The sequence below is a fragment of the Coturnix japonica genome, chromosome 11, assembly GCF_054131305.1.
Source record: "Coturnix japonica strain WE chromosome 11, WE-NBRP24, whole genome shotgun sequence".
NCBI classification, from domain to species: domain Eukaryota; kingdom Metazoa; phylum Chordata; class Aves; order Galliformes; family Phasianidae; genus Coturnix; species Coturnix japonica.
The window spans coordinates 17,929,985-17,950,390 of record NC_140673.1 but is presented as its reverse complement, the minus strand read 5'-3'; the positions used below and the strand labels follow the sequence as shown (position 1 = coordinate 17,950,390).

Sequence of the window (20,406 nt, the reverse complement as noted above, 5' to 3'; positions counted from 1 at the left end):
GAAGTATTTCTACTAATTGGTCAAAAAGATCCTTACTTAATTTATGATTTGAATAAATCATAACTATTATTATTATTATTATTTAAAACAAAAACTAAAACACAAAAACCACACACTACTTCTCACTACTGAGTTTTTCAGTTTGGGGAATGAGAGCTATTGATTTGTTCTGTCCTAAACCCCTGCAAATAGCACGTGTAAATGAATTTACTGAATGACAGATGAGCAAGGTAAAATATTCTTCTGGTAGGGAACCATTGTTTACCTTTTGGTAATCTGATGTTTTGGCATTTTCTAATTCTAGCTGGGGTTCCATGCGCTATTGGTAGAAAGAAGGGAACTAGACATGAAAATAAAGGTTCTCGGTATGAAAATAACACAGTAGAAAAGCAAACAAACAAGCGAAAAACCTTTCTATAGTCTTACAACTTAGTATCTTTAATAACACTGAGGAACAACGTAACTGTGGCAATTTGTGACTATAAGCATGCAAGTAATTAAACATTTTTTATTTTTTTTCCTCTTTTTTTTTTTTTTTTTTTTTCGCCCCCCAACAGCATTTGTGTAGAGTCCATTGAGAGAGGAAAGAAAAAGCTGTTCAACTATCTGCCTGGGTGCATGGGTGATGCTAGAACAATTTTTACTGTGCAAACTTTAGGTTCAATGACTGCTTTCCATCTCGTCATCTGTCAGTTCTCTTCTCTGATTTGTCTTGATGCAAACATTTTTGTTTGCTTTTCTGAGTGTGTTTGGAAGGCTACATGAGGGGTTTCACTCTGCAGGGCTCAGCAGCTCTGATGTGTGCTGCTGGCAGTCCATAGCAACATGCAAAGGGGTTCTGACAAAAAGGATCAGAACTTGAGAATACTGGCAATTCATAGCATTTTCTAGGCCTGGGAAGTTATCTCACACATAATGGGAGCCTGGACTGCAAGGACACCATGTGCAGGCTGAGAACTGTCTGTGCATAAGGCGGGTGACAGCCGTGTGGCTTCAAGCTTCACTCCTGCACGCAGGGTCATGGGTAGCACAGAGAGAAGAGAGATCAGAGAAATCCCTAAAGAGAAATATTTAGCTGCCTCCAAGCCAACACTGTGATAAAGTGGTCCTATTATTTGGTAGCATCTCTCTTTTAAAGGGCAAACTTTGTCTTTAACCTTTACTGTACTATTTCATATGGTAGTCTACTTCTGCAAGTGAGAGAAAAAAAATAAAAATCACTGCACTCTGCTAGGAAAGAAGAAAAGGGATATAGCTGGTGATGCAGTTATCAGAAGCAGCGAACTGCTAAGGTTGTCCATGCTTTTACAGATCTCATTCCCAAACTTATTCTGCATGAGGATTTTGGCAGCTTTGCTGAGCAGTTTATGCTTTATGCCAGCAAGATGACATGGATTGTAGATTTCCTGCTCTTCAAAGATTAATAGGTTTTAAACTTTAGGTGAAGCATGTTCCAACAGGGTGCTTATACCAAAAAGTGAGCTGTAACTTGTATTTTGAGCAATATTAATCCTTCACACTCTTATATGCTCACTATTTCATCCTGATAACAAAGATAACCTGCTTCTCTTGTGTCACTGGATTAGATATTCCCAGTGTTTATAAAGATAACAGAGGTGTCTTTAGGACCCTCTCAAAAACATTAACATCAGTATCTCTACTTCGATGCTCTTAGAAGCTTATGATTTCCTTAGCTGAGCTAAGGAAGACTGGCAAACCCCAACCAGTTCTCCGTTGGCACCAATTCTACTTCAGCAACATTTATTAAAACGGGTTCAAACAAAGAAACTTGCATATTTATTTAAGTTGCTTTCACTTCTTTTTTCTTTGACTGACAATCTGGAAGAACAAGCTACCCAGGTTTAAACATTCCCATTTAATACAATGCCGTTAGAAGTGTACTTGTTATGAATCTGTTCTCATAAATTGCACTTACTAATTTATGTGCTGATGTGTTGTGGAGCTTGGAAGTCATGACTGCCTCAGCACTATCCTATGATGGACAGAAAATAAATGTTTCACTTTATGTTGATGGATTCTGTGAGTTGGAGCCGGACAGATTTAAATCAATTCGTGATAAAGACATTGTATACCAACACATGATCTGGAGTATGCATAAATATAGAAGAGAAACAATTAAGGACCAGCTGGGGATGCAGACACAAAGAATTCTAAAGTAGCAGGCTTTTAAGCCATCAAAACTGGAGGATTAGTGGGTTAGGGCTGAATATGAATCCTTGTGGGTTATATTTGAACTCTTGGGAACTATTTCAATTCCAAATAGTTTACATCTTTTATAAAACATATATAAACTATTACACTAAACTTCACACATGTGTGCACTGATGAGGGCACAAGGGAACCTTCCATCTTCAGGTAAAAACTAAAGACAGTCCAGAAAGGCACAAAGCTGGCACTTTTTGCACTTACAAAACAAAGAAGAAAAGGAGTTAGAAAGGGAACAGATTTCTCTTTGCTAATCTACAAACCAGCTAGGCAAACAGTGAGAAAGGACAACTGCACCCAAGAGAACATAAATTCCCTTTCAGGGCCTTTCTTTGTTCTCACATGCCAGAGGGGGGGAAAAAAAAAAAAAAAAGAGTATCAGTCATTTTAAGGGAGTTGGTGGCAGTTCCTATTTTGGGGTCCTACAATTTTTCTGACTTTCAGCATCATAGAAATTACATTAGTAATTTGTCTCTGTAACAGACACTCAGGTTTGTTAAAATACGTATCCTGTGGTGCCTCCAGATACTACTGCAACCTGCAGGAGATTTTTCTCACCTGCATCATCTATGGTTGCTCCTTCAGGGGCTGTAGTACCAGTTAGGAGCAATGCAAACTACTCATGGAGATATTCCTTTGGGGAGGCCAGTAAATGTTCTTAGCATGGTCTTAGGAAGGCACAAGGATGCCTCACTGCTGTTCTGCTGCTGCCAATGGACTCTTCTGGGCCTGCTGTGTGAGACCCTGATGCTTCCTCCAACACCTGCTCTGCACTGACCGGCTTGCTGCTTGTGGCCAGCCACTCTGCTGCTGCTCTCCCCTGTGCTTTTTCATCGGACCTATGCAATGAAAAGAGACGGGACACTGCTGCATCCAGGTGGTGACTATCCTTGCTTTATGTAACTCTTGCTTTCTTCCTACCTTTCCTATCACCCGTTTTCCCCTTTCCATCACCCTAATTCTCAGTAGTTGCCGCTCTCCCTTCCCCATCTTCTTGGTTGATTATTATTTGTAATAAACTGGTCGGACCAACATTTGAACTGGTTTCTTAATCTCATGCCGGGTATAATATATCAAAGAGCCTTGCCTCCCTCCTATAAATTGGAGCGAGACAGTGGGGAATCTCAGTAAAGGGAAGTTATGACCAAAAAAGGTCTAGGCAGAAGTAAGGAGGGTGAAAGAGACCTGAGTGCATCTGAAGCATGTAAATGGTGAAGGTGCTGTTTTTCCTGAGTCAGATGCATCCCAACTATGTTCAGAGCTCACATGAAAGTGGCATCCAGCCTGACTCATACTACTCTTCTCCAGTACTGTTTTATCTTCTTTCACCCTTCAGCACCTAAGCTACCTGCTTTACTTCTGGCTGAGAAATCTAGCAATCCTTTTGTCACGTTCCTAGTCATTACTGTGGGTGAAGGTTTATTACTGGCTGTAGACTGCTTCACATCTCAAGGTTTCTAGCAGTTTTTAAACACAGAATTGGAATTTCACCTTTAACAAGTTACACAGGCACTGCTGCTGCATAACTAGTAACTAAATCAGTCTCAGTTACCCCGGGCCAGAATTTGATCTCTGTTATTCCTCCGCAAATCTGGAGGTGGCTGGAGAATTAAACAGAATGATTCTCTGTATAAACCCAAGCCAGAATTCAGTACTTTATGCTCCACCAAACAGATACAATTGCATTACGCCTTTTCTACTTTCTTACATGTATTTACATTTAAGGATGTCAGTAGAAAATACCATCAACAGACACATTCTGGCTGATTTCTAAAAGCATACAACAATATAAAATATTTATTTTAGAGAGTGAGATACTTAATTGTACTCAGACACCTCTGGAATCCACACTCATTCATTTCTGTACAAAAAGCAAACAGACAAAAGTCTGGCTGACAGCCTGCCAACACACTAATTAACTTTCAGCTGCAGCATTCTCAGTCAGACTTCGCTCACAACCTATACACCCTGCCAGGAAGCACAGCAATGAAATGCATCTTTAGATTATAGAACTAGATAAAAAATAGAGGAGGGCTTCATAGGAAATGAAAATGTTCCAAATGTGGACATGGGTTGTACCTTCTTATTATTTAAGGAAAGACTTTTGAGTAGCTCACTCACGGATTGAGAACACAACATAAATTACATCTCATCCTTAATTCTGGAACTTCAAAGATGCATTCCTTGTCCAAATATGCTAGACTCCCTTTTATTATTTTGCTGTCACCTATATTTCCATGTCTACCTTGGGTAGCTGAATACACTCAGATTCCAGTATTTTAGAGACAAAACTTCCCAGCTGAGAAACTCTTACAGAGCCTTCCACTTACAAATGCTTTTTCAAGTGACATTCATTTTTCTCTCACTTATGCTCTGCAGGCTATTCAGACTTTACTGTAGACACAAGAAGTGTGTTTATGGGAAAAAGATTCTAAATGTAAATTACAAAATTAATTAATATTTGTCCTCCTTTGTCTTTAACCAAAATTAGCCCTCACCCTCCCCCACATCTGCTCTGTCTCTGGTCTCTTTCCCCCTCCCATCTGCTCGTGCTCTCTTTTCCCTCCTCCCCCATCTGCTTGAACATCACTAACCCTCCAGGGATCCCTTTTCCTCTGTTTGACTCCCTGCCTGTCTCCCAGCTGGGCTTTCCTTTGCTATCTGAAAACAAAATGATAAAAACAAATGTTTGTGATGGAGAAAGCAACATGCACACTATTGTAAATGAATTCCCCCAAACTTCTTCTTTTCTTCAGTGAACATGCACAAGAATACAGAAATTGCTTCCTGAGTTATCAAAAGAATCATAGCCTACCATTTCTGAGTCAGAGAGCTAGGGCTCCATTAATGGATTCTGTTGAGGCATTGATTAGACAAACACTCTAAGTGTCTCACTCAGAGTGGGAAGCTTTATTCTTTTGTCTCATTACCATGCCCATCATCAGCAGCGACAACTATCAAAAGCATCTCTGTAGTACTGGGTCAGATAGTGCTATTGCCATCACTTCTGGGAAAAGAAAACTCAGCTGATCTGGCTTTGATAGCAGCAGGTTGAAGTAAAGATGATGCTTCAATTGATATTAAGTTGCAAAGGTCTTTGAAAACACTGCATTTTCCTCACAATCCATTTTACTTGGATCCATCGATTACCCTGATGTTACACTGGCATGAAAGGAGCACAGCAGAGTAGAGGGTAATTCCAGGAATAACAGAACTAATTATTTCATTTTTACCGAGACTTTTCCCATATGCAGTGTAACCAGCATAGCAGACACCACCGTTGCTTGGCACTTGCTAAGACAAGTATTACAGTATTTTCAGGTATGCATTTCAGCAACATCATTTCAGGAAATGTTTGTTTTGGAACTTAACGCAATATTTTATTTTGATCAGCCTTTCCAAGAATGCATGAGTGTACTGTAAGCTTTATGAAAGCTTTGTGAGGAGTTACTGTACAGTATTGCAGAAATCAGCTTTGAATTGCATTGCCTGGAGACCTGTCACTTACATTTAACAGAATAAATATATAAACATATTGTTGGCAGCATCTAGCTACAGAGCTACTGCCTCACTTCCCAACCCAAAGTGAGGTCAGCAGGAATACTTTTTGATGCATGCAGAATTGAACAAAGTGATACTAAACAAACTCAAAGCAAAAATAAAAGGGCTGAATATTTGGCCATAATACTTTGGTCCATCTTATTTTTAGTCTGAACCTTAGAGAAAATGTTAAACCTCCCCTTAAAAATACATCATTTTAAGTTGCTTTATTGGTAAGTTTTTGGAAAAAGCTTATCATATGCAATTCATGTATGATATAAATTCTGCAAGAGCTGAGAAGAAAGGTGCGTTGTTGCAGTCTCATCCTCCAATATCACTCCTTATTCAAGAAGACATGATGTACTTTCGTAGGGAAGCCAAATAAAAACTACATTTATGGGGAAAAAATTGGTCTCCTAGATCCATGATTACTTTGCATTTTCAGAGAACATATACCAAATATGTGTGGGGGAAAAAAACAAAACAAGCTTTTTTAGTAATTAAGCATACCAATTGTTATTTTTATTAAACTGATTTTCCCTGAATTAGAAAGATAAAAATCCTACTTAAGAAAGTAGTCCATGAGTAATGATTCTTTTTAAATGTCCTGCTTCTCTAGTATAGACAGGGAATATGGAATTCCTGCATGCTTAACAAGCTTGTGCATATCTTTCATGCATAAGAGAACAGGATTATGGAACACCCACAGTGTTTTCCACATTTAACAAGTTTAACTACCTTTCTCATCATCTGGATTTGCAAGTTTTTCATGAATATCTGAAGAGACATTTTATGGATAAAGTGAATAGGAAAGGAAAAAAAAATCTAAACTATACTACATATTAATTATTAAATTTGCTCTTATAAAATTTTGTATCTTAAAAGTCATGTAACAGTTTAAAATATTTAGTGATTCCTTACATCTTCTCCAAAATGTCAGTGGTTCTTCCCTCATTTTATATATGAAAGAAAAAAAGATTTGTTGATTGAGTCTCCCAGGAATTGTTCCATCTCTCGTTTAAACCGATTGGGCCTGATTGGTTAAAAGTGATTGCACAGAAAATCTGTAGCAAGAACAGGAAATAGGTCCCAGTTTACACAATTATTAGTTCTATACTTTTACATAAGACAGGTATTCTAACAGAAGCTTTGAGCTGAAACTTCAACAAGATTTATTCTGAAAATGAAAACTATTATAGTAAAATATCACGAGGTAAATTTTCAGAATAGAATTCAATCTGGCCTTCAAAGAAAAATGTATTTTTAAACACTAATTTTAACAATTCTTTCTTTTTTTTTCTTTTTTCTTTTTTTTTTTTTTTAATAGATGAGTTCAGTAACTCTAGAAAAGATGGATATACTCAATTTTTAAAACTGGCATAAAGAAAGAAAAGGAAAATAGAACTATATGAAGCACTAATGAGGATGATACAAATATGAGAATTGTGTTCCACTGTTTTATTTCTATTTTTATTATGTGTTTTGTTTGAATAAACAAAACCACAATATTTCTCTGTATAAACAGACAATAATGTAAATAAAATTAAATGTGACTAGAAAGATTTCTCGGTATGACTTTTACTGCAGGTGGATGGCAGTTTTTAGTTCTACATCAGATAGAATATCCTATTAGGATCCCGAAGCCTTAGCCAGAACTGCAGAAACTATTTTTTGTTTTTCTGTACTGAACTGGTCTCAGCATTTAGAACAGTTAATGGTAGCATTCGTGTTAAATTTACATGGTGATAATAACAGTATTATCATTTGTAAGTGCTCTCCACTTTCAAACAATACAGCGTTTTCAAGTATGTATATTGCTAATGTCTGATTTGCTGTTATTTTCACTTCATAATTTTATATCAGAAACATTGCTATATAATTTAATTAGTAGGATGAACTTGAGGGGGTGGAGCAGCTGTTTATTAAGTCTGTGATGATTAGCAATCTTTGGCCTTAACTCCAGAATTTCATGACAATGAACTTCAATGTTGATTCATTATTTTCTAATGTGCCACAGGATACCAGTTTGACACTTAAAGAAAGCATCCATCAATATTAATAAAGTGTTGACTCTGAAGAGTTAAACAATCCATAAAATTTTCCACAGGAGAATGAAGTAGTGATGCTAATAATTACTGTTTTAGAACTATATCTGAATGACAGAAGATTGAGTTTTCTAATTCGTATAAGAAAGTCAAGAGATTAAACCTGCATATATTTGTCTATGCAGCTGTTAAATAAGTAAGTAGAGCTCATTTACTTGCATAACCTGATATAGCTCTAGTCTATTTACCAACAGCAATATAATCAGTGAGGTGAAGAGCTGAGTATGGGCTCAAAATCCAACTGCGAGCATGGGCAGGTCTTTTTGCTTGTTCACATTCATGAAAGTTGAAACATTGCTTTTGACAACCATGGAGATATATCTAAATGTTGTAAAACTTAAATTCAACAACACCAAAGAAATGAGATTCCTATCATCTATAGCTGATATTGCAGGATTCAGCAGTAAGACTTTTTTTTCCTTCCCCTAAACTTGGTCTCAATATACATGGTACACCAGCAAACAATAAACTAATCATTACATGTTACATAATCAACCATGCATCACAACACAGCTGCTGTCAAAAATACACATCAGTGAAAGAAATATAAGGATACGCCTGCTTAAAAGAACTGGAAAGGTAGCTGCCTTGGATATTAGAAAAATGTGTCTCGTTTTCTATCTCTCAATGCTAGAAAAAGCATATGTAAATAAGTCAAATAAAAAAAAATATATAACTTAACTCCTTGAAGAAAACATATGAAGATTGGCATGATGCGATGTATAGAAAGGGAATACAAAACTTAAACCTTCTGAGATCTACATTTCCTCATTTCTTTGATGATGATGATTATGCTTTCTTAAGTACATCATTGTCTGGAGAGAAGTTCTTAATTTTACATCTAAGGTGAGATATTAAAAAAAATCTTTTTTTTTTAGTTAATTAACTAAAACAATTAGTTTCTAATTGTTTTAGTTAAAACAATTGTTTTTTGTTCTAATCTGCTTTTAAATACAGCTGTTTCATTATTTCCTTGATTTGTTAAAGAACCAGAAAAAAAAACTTAATGCAATAAAATTAGTTTATGAGTGATGTTTCAGTTTATGAATGACAGGTTTTTGTTTTTTTTTTTATGGAAGAAAGTCAGACACACTTAGCAAATTTTTGATGTGTACAGTTAAAAAAAGTATTTCTGAATAATATTCAAGGTGTCTCCTCACTGATACTCCAGAACTCCAAACAAATGTTTTAGTAAATTATTCAGTGTGAATTATTTGTTCAGCTCCATTCATTATACCTTTGGTTAGCTTGATTACTACTAAACAGACTTTCCTGGAATATAATATTTTCAAGGACTGAATCAGGAATACAAAGGTAACCTCTGCTGATACCATGAAATGTAGTAGGGCTTGAATTATAAATTCTTAATCATCTCTCTCTTTGCATAGATCATATACCACTACATTTTTTTTAAGTTTGTGTTTGTTTGTTTTTTTAAAATATTTTACGAATATTAATCACTGTCCGCAATCAGTGAGTAACTTACAAAAGTAATTTTAAACCTCCCAATTTTATGAAATAAAGACCCCTTCAAACTCTTAATTTTCTAAGGAAGAGGAAAAAGTTTCTCTCCACATTCTCAAACAGTAAATGTAATAACATTTTAATATTAAGCTTAAAGTAAATTTTAGATTGCTCTGCCACAAGAATCAGAATACTCAGAGCTTTGGAAGTTATTACACTATTTGACGGCACAATACCCCTAATTCTCACATTTTAAAGAATAATTGCTTTCTTGCAGGAACAACAAGGTCCTTTCCTAATGAACTTAAATGCATTTTAAAAGAGAACTAGATGTTCTTTTTGAGAGAAGCCCAGATAACTCAATAAGGAAAGCCTGCAATGGCTGGTGGCAACCTCGTTTAAGATGCTGCATTTAAACCTGAGGTTGTCTGCCATTGTCTTCAGGCTGACAGACCTGGCAGGAATCAAACTTAAAATAATAATACTAAAAAAAAAAAAAAAAGAAAAGAAAAAAGAAAAAAAGGAAGTTGCTTTGTCTCTGTCCTGAAAGACTTTCTTACAAGAGAAGATGACATTCTGAAGGTGACTCAAAATAGTCATTAAGAACAGTTTAATACTTCTATCTGTTTTAAAGCACACTCAAGCACATTGATTTCTGACAGTCACTGGCAGAAGTGGAGCTGTTACAATTTAGCGAGCCACTGAAATGCTGTTTACTGTAGGCTGTGTACAACACTTTATGAAACAGAAAGACAGACATCAATCCTGAATTCTATATGCCCTTCCAAATACATTTTTACTGAGAAGAGAAACAATCAGACCAAGAAAGAGCATTTCTGTTCAAGATTCTAAGTACTCATGCCCCTCAATTTTATTATTTTTGAGAAGTTTTATAAAATCCTGTCACGTGATTATTTGACTTTTGCTTATAGATTGTGTGTCTGTCTGTATATATATATATATATATATATACACACATACATATACAGACACACACACACTATATATATATAAAAAAGCACTGGTCATAAGAGAGTTAAGTTAGCAAATGGAAGGTAATTAAGGTTGGAAAAGACCTTCAAGATTATCCAGTCCAGCTGTCTATCTATCAGCACTGCCCATTAACCATGTTCCTCAATACTACATCTACCTGACCCTTAAATACATCCAGGGACAGTCACTCCACCATCTCCCTGGGCAGCCTGTGCCATTTGCCCAGTCACTCTGAGAAGAAATTCATCCGAACATCCAAATGGAGAAAATTAATACTAAATATGTTTATAAACCACAGTTCCTGTTTCTTTCATTTGGCCTAGTATTAAAATGCAGAGGTCAGTGGCCCTCACTGTGGCAGGGGGTTGGATACTCATGATCCTTGTCCCTTCCAACCAAGGCCATCCCATGTGATTTTATGTTCAGAAGTTCCAAACAGGACACCATTCCCAGTTTGAATGCACCTGAGAAGTGCTTTCCCAAGCTGACATAGAGACAGGATGAGACCTGCATTTCCTCTATCATACAACCACCTACTGGAAGAGATAAGTTGAAAGATCAGTAAAACAAGTGTGTTTGCTGAACTGCTTTGGCAGGTGCTGTTGATCAGCATTAACTTAATCATGACTGTTTCTTGAGGGCTGCTGAAATCGCTGTGTTCCTTCCTGAGCCTGCAACCTGCCGGGAGTGACTGTCTCTGTGTGAGGCTGGCTGTGCTTCTGCCTTCTGCTCTGGGCAATGCAGTTCACAGCACTACCCTGCTACTAATCCAGTGAAATAGTTTGTCACTTTAGCTTCTAAGTAATCAAGAAAAGACATGCATGCATTTTCTGCCTAAGGTACATACTGTACAAGAAGGTGTTCGTATTGTTCACTAAGATTGCTTATTTAAAAAGTATATAAGCATCATTTGCTTCTAGGTTGTGGATTTTTTTTATTTTTATTTTTCCCTCCCACTTGATAAAGATCTTTTGGAAGTGTTAACAAAGCTGCTGTCAGTTAGTGACTGAATCTGTGTTTTACATTCTGTTTCCCACTTGGCACAAATCCTAAAATTAATAAAATGATGTGGTACTCTTCCTGGTAATTAAAGCAAGATGATTATTCTACAATAATAATCCTCTTAAATAGTGAGGAATGTAAAAAAATGCAAAGATAATTCTTTGCTTAACAATGTAGTATATTGGTAAATAAAAAAATAAATTAGTTTTGAATTGATAAACAGGTAATCCTGTTTGTTTCAGTCAGAATAATGAATATCCATTTGGGTAACAAATGAGCATTTGGTTTGTGACCCTGAAGATATGAAGTGGAATTCAGATAGTCCATGTGTTCTGAAATGACTGTTTTATCAACTTGCTGATTCTGAGCCTAAAGCATGTAGCTAAGGATAACAATCTGTTTCATCCTTCTGACTTCATATGTTCTGATAAATACTAAATAAATAAAGGAGTAGAGAATACTTCATTTGGAAATCTGTTTTTCTTTTGAACTCTTAAAACTTGTACTAGCGCTGACTATACTATAAATGTTATACAGATCATGGATTTTATTTTTATTTTCTTTTTTCCAAATGCATATTTGATGCTTGTTTTTATCTTATGTGAGCAGAACAGCTTTCTTAACACAAGCAAAGTTATCTCTAGCACAGAGGCAATCAGCCTTAAGCATGAACATGTTTCAGAAGTAAGCAGCCCTCTGGTAGGGAAAGAGATGAAGCTGCCACTGTGACACGTGAGGTGTGCACATGCATTCTACTAGTTGGTGTAAGCTAGGGAAAGTGTGGCAGAGAGGGTACTAAAGGGTTTAGACCCATTTACCCAGCTCATGCAGCTCACAGTGGTTAGGCTGGTTATCGTAAGGATGTTAAGAAATTTCAAAGCTATATCTGAAACATAGAACAGGTTGACTGCTTTGTCCATGCATGAGTAGAATGCCAGGCATATACTATTTTGCCATAGGCAAAAACCAATACAGGCATCACAGAACATCTATTCCTTAGCCTTGATGTTTCAGATTCTGATATATAAATGCTTGTGATAATCTATTATTTGTCATGTTTACATGAACCTCACAAAGTCAATGGAAATACAAAAGAATGCTCTAATACAGTGCATAAAGTTATCTTCATATCTTATATTGATGTAAATCAGAGCAGAGTTCGTTCGTTCTCCAGATCTTTACTTCAAGTGTAAACAGGATGGCAGAAGTTAAAAAGAGAAAGTAAAATTGATGGGTAACAAGCAAGTGTTGTTTTGTGACAATAGTTGTATTCTAATTGCCAGTACCACTGAGAAACATGAAAAACTCACACAGAAACTATTGTACCAGGAGCTTTACCACGGAACTAAAGAGAATAAGTTTATCCCTAGCATATCACTGTCTACGTTGGATTCAACTATTTTGCTCTTCAAAGTAAAAAAAAAAAAGAAAAAAAAAAAGTGGTGATCTCTGCTTATTTAAAGCACTATTATGAAATTAAAAGGCAATACAGTGGGAGAGACAAACAGTCACCTGGAAATCTACAGTTAGATATCTGTCATTTCTGTGTTGCTATTCTTCCTCCTTTGTCTATTGCAGATTAATTCTTTTGAATCAAAATAAATAAATAAATAAATAAATAAATCACACCTAGTTTTTATTCATATAAATCTAGAATATGTTAAGGTACATTATTCAAACAGCTACATTCAAGTTCATACAAATCACAAACAGATCTAACCTAGGAAATCTGAATGCTGAGAGACCTTATTATAATTCCGTTTTCTCTGTTCCTCACTTCTGGAGTAGATGTTTCTTCAAAAATGTGAGTGTGTTTTGAATGTAGAAATGGACATACTGTCTCTCAACAGGACTTACTTAATCCAATTCCTGATGCTATTATCACTGACAGCTTTTAGGGGAGCAGCTGTAGCTTTGATTTATGTCCTCAAAGAATTTATTCTGTCAAGGAACATTTCCAAATATGTAGGTACACAAGCCCTTCTCAAAATGAATCCCTTATGATGTATAAAATGATAGGATCAAGGGATTACAAGTGTTTGACACATTTCTGTTTTAAAACAATATACAACTCTGGATTCTTAACCACAATTTGTCTATTCCTAACTGCCTTAATGCATAAACCCTTGAAAACAACGCTCAGAGTGGTAAGTATTGGGAACTACACAGACAAACCACTAAGGGAGCAATTGATTGATCAATTTTATATAATGCATTCAGCTCCATATTTAAATTCCAGTAAAAATATAGTGTGTATAAACATTTCCATTAACACATTATATGAATTAAATGCCAAAAAACTACTGCTTATTTCCTTAACTATGTAAATTTCACAATTATATCAAAAATTCCAGTGTATCAGTGGCAACTCCCAAACCATAGAAGAGGAGTCTTAATGGGTTACATCACTTGCATTTCCCTGTGATCACCCTTAGATAGATATATCATAAACCTGGTACAATAGCATGACTTACAGGTCAGTGATAGGAGGCCTTGGAGGTAAGATACTGTCTCTGGAGTATTCCTAGAAAGATTTCTGTGTTACCATTACAGCGTAGTAAATCCAAACCAAACTTGTGTTAAAACCAACTGTAGTGATTTTTATTGTATAGAAGTAATAAGCAGTAGTACTTACAATATTTTTATCTTATGGTCTTCAGGAATACCAACCATCAAATAGCTTACATTATTCCAATTCTCTTCACTGAAGATATATAAATAATACTAAGTGGCTTTGTTCAATTGATCCAGAATTGAATGGGAATAATTTATAAAATTATTTCATTACCCTTCAAGTAAAGGGTTGCTTAGAGACCTATTGGTCACACATTTGACCTCACATACATTAACTTGCACAGGAAATCAATTGAAATACTACCATAAATTTATAGTAAAACTTGGTGTACTTACTAGAGATCGACAGAGTGGCCAAGGTTCTGGAAACCAGCAACAGTCTTTAACTGCCTCTTCGTACTGCCTTGATGAGGTCATACAAACATGACCTCAAGATTTTTTATTTTTCCTACTCCAAAATAACGCAATAAGACCCTTATACAGATAAGTACTAGAACTAAGTTTACTGAACCATGAGTTTTATAAAAGTAAGTTATGAAATTACTTCCCAGAACTTTTTGACACACTTGCATTGTCATCTTATTCTGTCACTCGGAGAGACAAATCCAAGACTAGTTTCCAGAGCTGGACACCATACTGTTTTGGACATGCTTCCCCACTGAACCCAGAGACTTAGCAGAGAGGTGTTTGCTTCTAATTAAGAGACAATTTACTTTAGCTCCTCTCAGAGCAAAACTAAAAATTGATGAGATAGTTTGTCTTCTAGACAACTAAGACCAGCTTTCAGACAATATTTGTAACAGAAATAACAAACATAGCATGTAAGAAATAAACAAAAACAATACCTTAAAATAAGATAAAGGCATATGGAGCAATTGTGAGCAACAAAGGAAGAACAAAATTGGCTCACCCAACAAGCCGTGACAGCCTCAGAGAAGTACACTTTCTTTACTGCTTTCTCAGCTGCTAATCCTTAAAGGGGTGTGAGGAGAAATGGATCCAGGCTCTTTACCTTCTAATCATTCAGGTACATTGCTTGCACCTGAGCTCCCTGTGTTAGCCACACCTTCCCACCTGGTGCTCAGCCACTGATTCTGGCTGTCAGTTGGTTCAGGCTGGCAATTCCACTGCACAAGAGACAACAAGCAAGGCATTGCAGGATTTAGGGCCTAGTATTTTATCTGGTAAATTGTCATTAAGTATGAACAAAATACATAAAACAGTACACTAAAATAACTTAGAGTTTTGTTTGTTTGTTTTGTTTTTTAACTTAGGCCACTATGAAAAAAAAAACAAAAAAACCCCACAAAAAACAACAACAACAACAACAACAAAAACATAGTTAGCCCGAAATACACATTCTGATTTGTTTGAACACTATTTCTGACTGTTTGATGTTATTCCAGAATTGCCATCTTCTTCATTTTGAATACTTCCTTGTAAAAAAAAATTGGCATATTGCCTGTCTATAGATTTAGTTACACTAACAGGTCACAGGCTAGAATGACAGTAAAATTGTATTCTCAAAATAAAAGAAAGTCCACCCCATGCCCAGAAGAAATTATTTTTCCTGGATGAATGCTTCAGCAGGCTTCCCAGTGGTACCTCCTCAGGCTGCTATTGCCTGCTAGCACTGCTGAACTTGTCAAGTGCTATTGGGAAATGTCATAGATTTCTTTGACTTTGCGTTGTTTGGATCCACAACAGAAGAATACAATTCAGCTACAATTAAACAGTTGTTCCATACAAAATATCTTAATTACTAGAAAAAAATAGCTTGTGACTTACCTTGAAAAGTAGGTTGATAGATAGGGAAAGGATGCTTAACGTGCACTATGACTGAACCCTCTCTCTCATTCTGATTGAGATGGAAAGTTTGATGTAAGACATAATTGTGGAATATCTCTTAGAAAAACCTTTTAGACAACAGACTTGTTAAATATCTTGTTTTGTGGTACGTTCTGAAGGATTTAAATTAACTTTTTGGCTTTTTTATTTCATCTTGAGAGCTTGAGGAGAGAAAATAAGCAGTCTGTGAAGCTCCAGATATTCACTAAATATTTGCACGTGATAATTAGTTAACTTGCTTGTTATTCGGAATATTGGCACCTTATATGCAACCAGAACTGTACAAAATAAAACAACATACATATATACACATATATATTTATATAATATATATAACATCAGAAAATGCAAAACCAAATAATAACAAAATAAGAAAAAAGAGAATTTTCAGAATAATAATTAAATAAATAAATTTAAGGGTGAATCAATCATGAGCCAGGTTCAAATCAGATATCAAAGATTTACAAATGTATTGTATGCCAGCAAATGTGCTTAGGAACAAAATGTATCTATAAGAGTAGATACCAAGAATGATTCCATTAGCATATAGCATGAACAGGTGCAGATCTATGGAGACTAAAACTGTTAAATATGAGTATTCACACTAAATAGGGTTCTGATACCTTTATGCTAAGTCTAGATTGCTATGGAAATGTTCCTGCAGCACATCTTCTGGTGAGGCTTTCTCTTGAAGAAATCCAGAAAGTGTACTCTAAAATGTCCCTTGCGTGAATTATTTTTCTTGTCTGACTACACCTGACTACACCTTAGACAATAGTCTAAGGTACTATCCTTACCAAGCAGAGTTGCCTAAATTAGTTACTATGCTAAATGTGAAAAAATAGGATACCTATTTAACTGTAACTAGTGTAATGCTATGGATGTGCCACCAAAATGTCTCAGAAGAGCATCTGGGGGATGCTTGTGGGGAGCATATGTATGAGCTTGAAGAAGCATATGTATGAAGTGAATTTTTTTGCAGAACAGATGTCAGATATGTTGAACTGTGATACAATGTAGATCATTTTATTGGCTTCCTTGTAAGGGACAGTTTTTAAAAGAACACTGACTAATCTCCTCTACTTTCTTGTACATCATCAAGGGAGAGAGATAAGTCAGTGACCAACTTCTTGAAGGGATGAAGAACTCCTTCAAGGTGAACGGAGGCCAAGAGAAAAAGGCCACTTTCCTTGAGGCAAGGTAATAAGAGGTGCGTGGGGGGGGTTCCAATCATGGGTTTGGAGGACTTTTTTTTTAAGCTCTTGACAACAGAGCCCTTGACATTTCTCTTTTTCCTTTCTGAGGCTCTGCCTCCCGGAGGGGAAAAAAAGAGGATGAAAAAACTCATAGGAAATGTAAGTGATCTTTATTGACCTGTGACTTTTGTGTAACCATGGCCTCTGGCATGTGACTCAATGTGCATTTCTTGTCAAAACAGGTAAGGGAATTGTGCTCTGCCCTGAAGGAATGTATAGTGTGTGTCTGTAAAGTGCTGAAAGGCATGATTGATGTGAGGGCTGAGGTGAGAAGAGGAGGATGCAGGAAAATGCGAGAGGAAAGAGTGATTATGAAATAAATTCTTTTTTGTTTCATTTTGTTTTGCTGATGGAGGATTCTCAGAGTTATTGAGGTGTTTTGTTTTGTTGGGTTTTTTTGTTGTTTTTTTTTTCCTAACACAATATTATTGTTTTATCACTCAATGAGTGGTATGCTTCAGCAGTGGTGATGGTGGCAGTAGGTCACTTCTGCCTTTGCAGATTTCTATGAGTGCAGCATGCAGGCATTCATTACTGGCAGAAATGCACAGCTAATGGTGGTGACTATGTTGAAAAAATGGTGTTTTGTACCCGAGAATTTGCTCTATCAAATAGCGTTCTTATGTTGTTTGTATCAGTTGTAGTTTCCATGGAAATATACAGGAGACATTACTTCCAGAGTGACCTATGTAAATATTTGAGTTATACTATACCTTTTGGATTGAAGAAAGGATGAGAAGAGAGCATTTAAAGGAGGATTTTAGGAACTAAGTTGAAAAAATGAAGTGCATGAATAATATTAACACAGGAGTTTTATCAACCTTTTGACCCTTTTGAATGAGTCTTCTGTGCATTACTTTCTGAGATTAGTTGACATATTTACAGACCTTGTCAAAGAGAAAATGAAAGAATGAGAGTGGTGGGAGGGGAAGACAGTTCACTGGTCCCTGATGTAATACCATCATCCAGTCCCTGCATGGTTACTTTTTCTGGTCTCACTTCACAGAAACATTTTACAGAAAAAGACAATTTTTCCTTGTGCTTCAAGCTGTCTCCTGCTCCCTTGCATCAGATTTACCTAACTGTTTCATCCTGGGAGCAGCGAGATCAGACCTGAGAGCTCATGTCAGCAGCAGCAGTCTCTCTGCCAGATGTGCCTATGGGGCAGAGAACAAAGTGTTTGCAAGCTTGCAGGGGCTTGTTTTCCATCTCTCAAAAACATGCACTTCCAAATAGCTGACACTAGCAGCTCTACTAAAGTGTCCCACAGAACAATCAATCTGAATTGTAAAATATCCCATAAAACTGCTTTGTTCCCAATGGTATTGCCCTCTGCCCCAGAATTCAAACCTAATTTGAGGAACACTTTGAGCAATGGAAATTCAAAGGAAGTTTCAGCACAAATATATTGAAGACTGATTTATAAATCACAAAGGGTGCCCTGTTTCAGTGCTCACCCTATCTTACAGAGTCAGGCACTCTGGCTTTTGTGTCTGTATACTTCATGAGCATATGCTGCATTAGGTGCCTCAGAGTAAGGCAAGGAAGAAGGACAAAAGAAAAAGAAGGGAGAGGGAAAAGAAAAAGAAGTTATAAGAAATGCTAAAAGAAAAAAAAAAAAAAAAAAAAAAAGAAGAAAGAAAAAAAGAAAGGGCTCAGGTGTGAGTACTTCCTGTAAACCCCTTACTCCCTCCAGCTGACACTATTCCATTTGGTATAAATAATTGAGTGAAGAAGGACGTGCATCTGACTTTCCCACATGATTGCCCTAACCACTAGGCTATAGAGTCAATCTTGCCTCCTTTCTTTTTGCTCTAGCTTAATTAATATTTTATTGTTTACTTAAAATGGAATAGTTTTAATAGGAGAGAAAGTCTGAGACACAATTCCCAGCGAGCAAATACTTATTACACTTAACTGAGAAGTGGGAGATCTAGCACCAGATCCCAGTTTCAACCCATGGAATCAAGCCTGCCTGGTAATATAGGTAAAAGCCACTACTTTGAAGTAGAAGTCAGTAGTGGCTGAAAGATTTACCTCTGACCACGCAATAGCCTAATGGTTACAGTAGGCTCTCAGGAGGGTGACAAACCAGATTTAAATCCCTTTGTCAGTAAGAACAAGGGAGGGTTATGAACCTGGATCCATAGAAATGAGCTAATAAGCTCTGTTGCCTGATGTTTTGGGCTAGTTTATTAGGCTACTTTGGGAAGTGTTCTTATAGATAGGATAACCGGAGGAATGTTTGGGTTTGTCTGTGGGTGATGTGTGGTAGTGGTTTTTTGTTTTTTTTTTTAAATTTTTTGTCTGCTTTCATTATTTTAGTATAGCTACTGTTTAGGAGTTCTTCTTGTCATTGGGTGTTTATATTATACTGTAGATAGACCTGTTTCTTTGGGCCAGGAACAAAGGAATTTTAGAGTAAAGGGCAAACATGTTGTCACGGGTTACTTAGATTTACCTATGCCCGTGACAGGGGAAGCCACCCCGTAGGGCCCCCCGGGGCCCGGAAAGGACGGGGAAAAGGGAAATGGGATAAAAACAGTGGCAATCTAAGAAGGAAAAACTTATTTTACTAAATATGATATCAAAATACAAGATAACACAATATAATATAATTGAGGTTAATAAATCGAACGAAACAGAGAGAGAGTGTCCCCAAAAACCAAGAGGCCTACTGTGAACTCTAGGCGACACGGCTGGAACGCTTCCCACTCTCCGAGAAGTCCAAGAGAAGAAGAACACTCCAGCCTGGGAACAAGATTATATAGTGTCCTGGTCCCGTGACTTATCACTGACCGTGTTGTTCTCTGGGATATGTAGTCTTCTTCTGTGGACTGCACATTCAATAGAAGTATCCATGCTTTACATGATGTTATGATGTGGAATACTGATAGCAAAATTACAAAACCACGACACATGTTTAAGGATAGTTAGCGATAGTCCATCAGGGGGGTATTTTGTAACACAGTGCTTTCTATCCTCTGTCATGTACGTATATTATCACAGAAGAGGTAAGGAACCTAATATTTCCAGAGGAGGAAGTTCCAAAGAAGACGTGTACACATCTGGAAACTTGGTCTTAGTCCATTTTTCATATGCCATTCTGAAAGCAGTGCCTCCTGTTCATTTGCATGGAAATTACAACAGATACAAAGAACATGAGAGCACTATTTGATAAATTTTCAGCTACAAAATACTTTTTTTTTTTTTTCCAACATAATCACCATTATTACCTTCAGAGCAGCCATTGTAATTTGTCTATGAGAAAAATGCTATAAGACCTTATAGAATACTGATTTTTGACTTTCAAAGTATTCTGTCCAGAATATTGAATCTTTGGAGATCATGCCTTCATTCTGTTTTTCACTGCATGAGACTGTACTTTTGGGTCATCT

At 36.5% G+C, this 20,406-nt stretch overlaps 1 long non-coding RNA gene across 1 annotated transcript in view; it reads right to left on the bottom strand.

Moving 5' to 3' along the window:
• Positions 1 to 15,034, bottom strand: part of LOC116653784 (uncharacterized) — a 33,713-nt gene extending 18,679 nt beyond the window's left edge. Inside the window, exon 1 of the long non-coding RNA XR_004308232.2 lies at positions 14,815 to 15,034. This is a non-coding gene — a long non-coding RNA (uncharacterized LOC116653784). The remainder of the gene's footprint in view (positions 1 to 14,814) is intronic.
• Between the last annotated feature and the right edge of the window lie 5,372 nt (positions 15,035 to 20,406).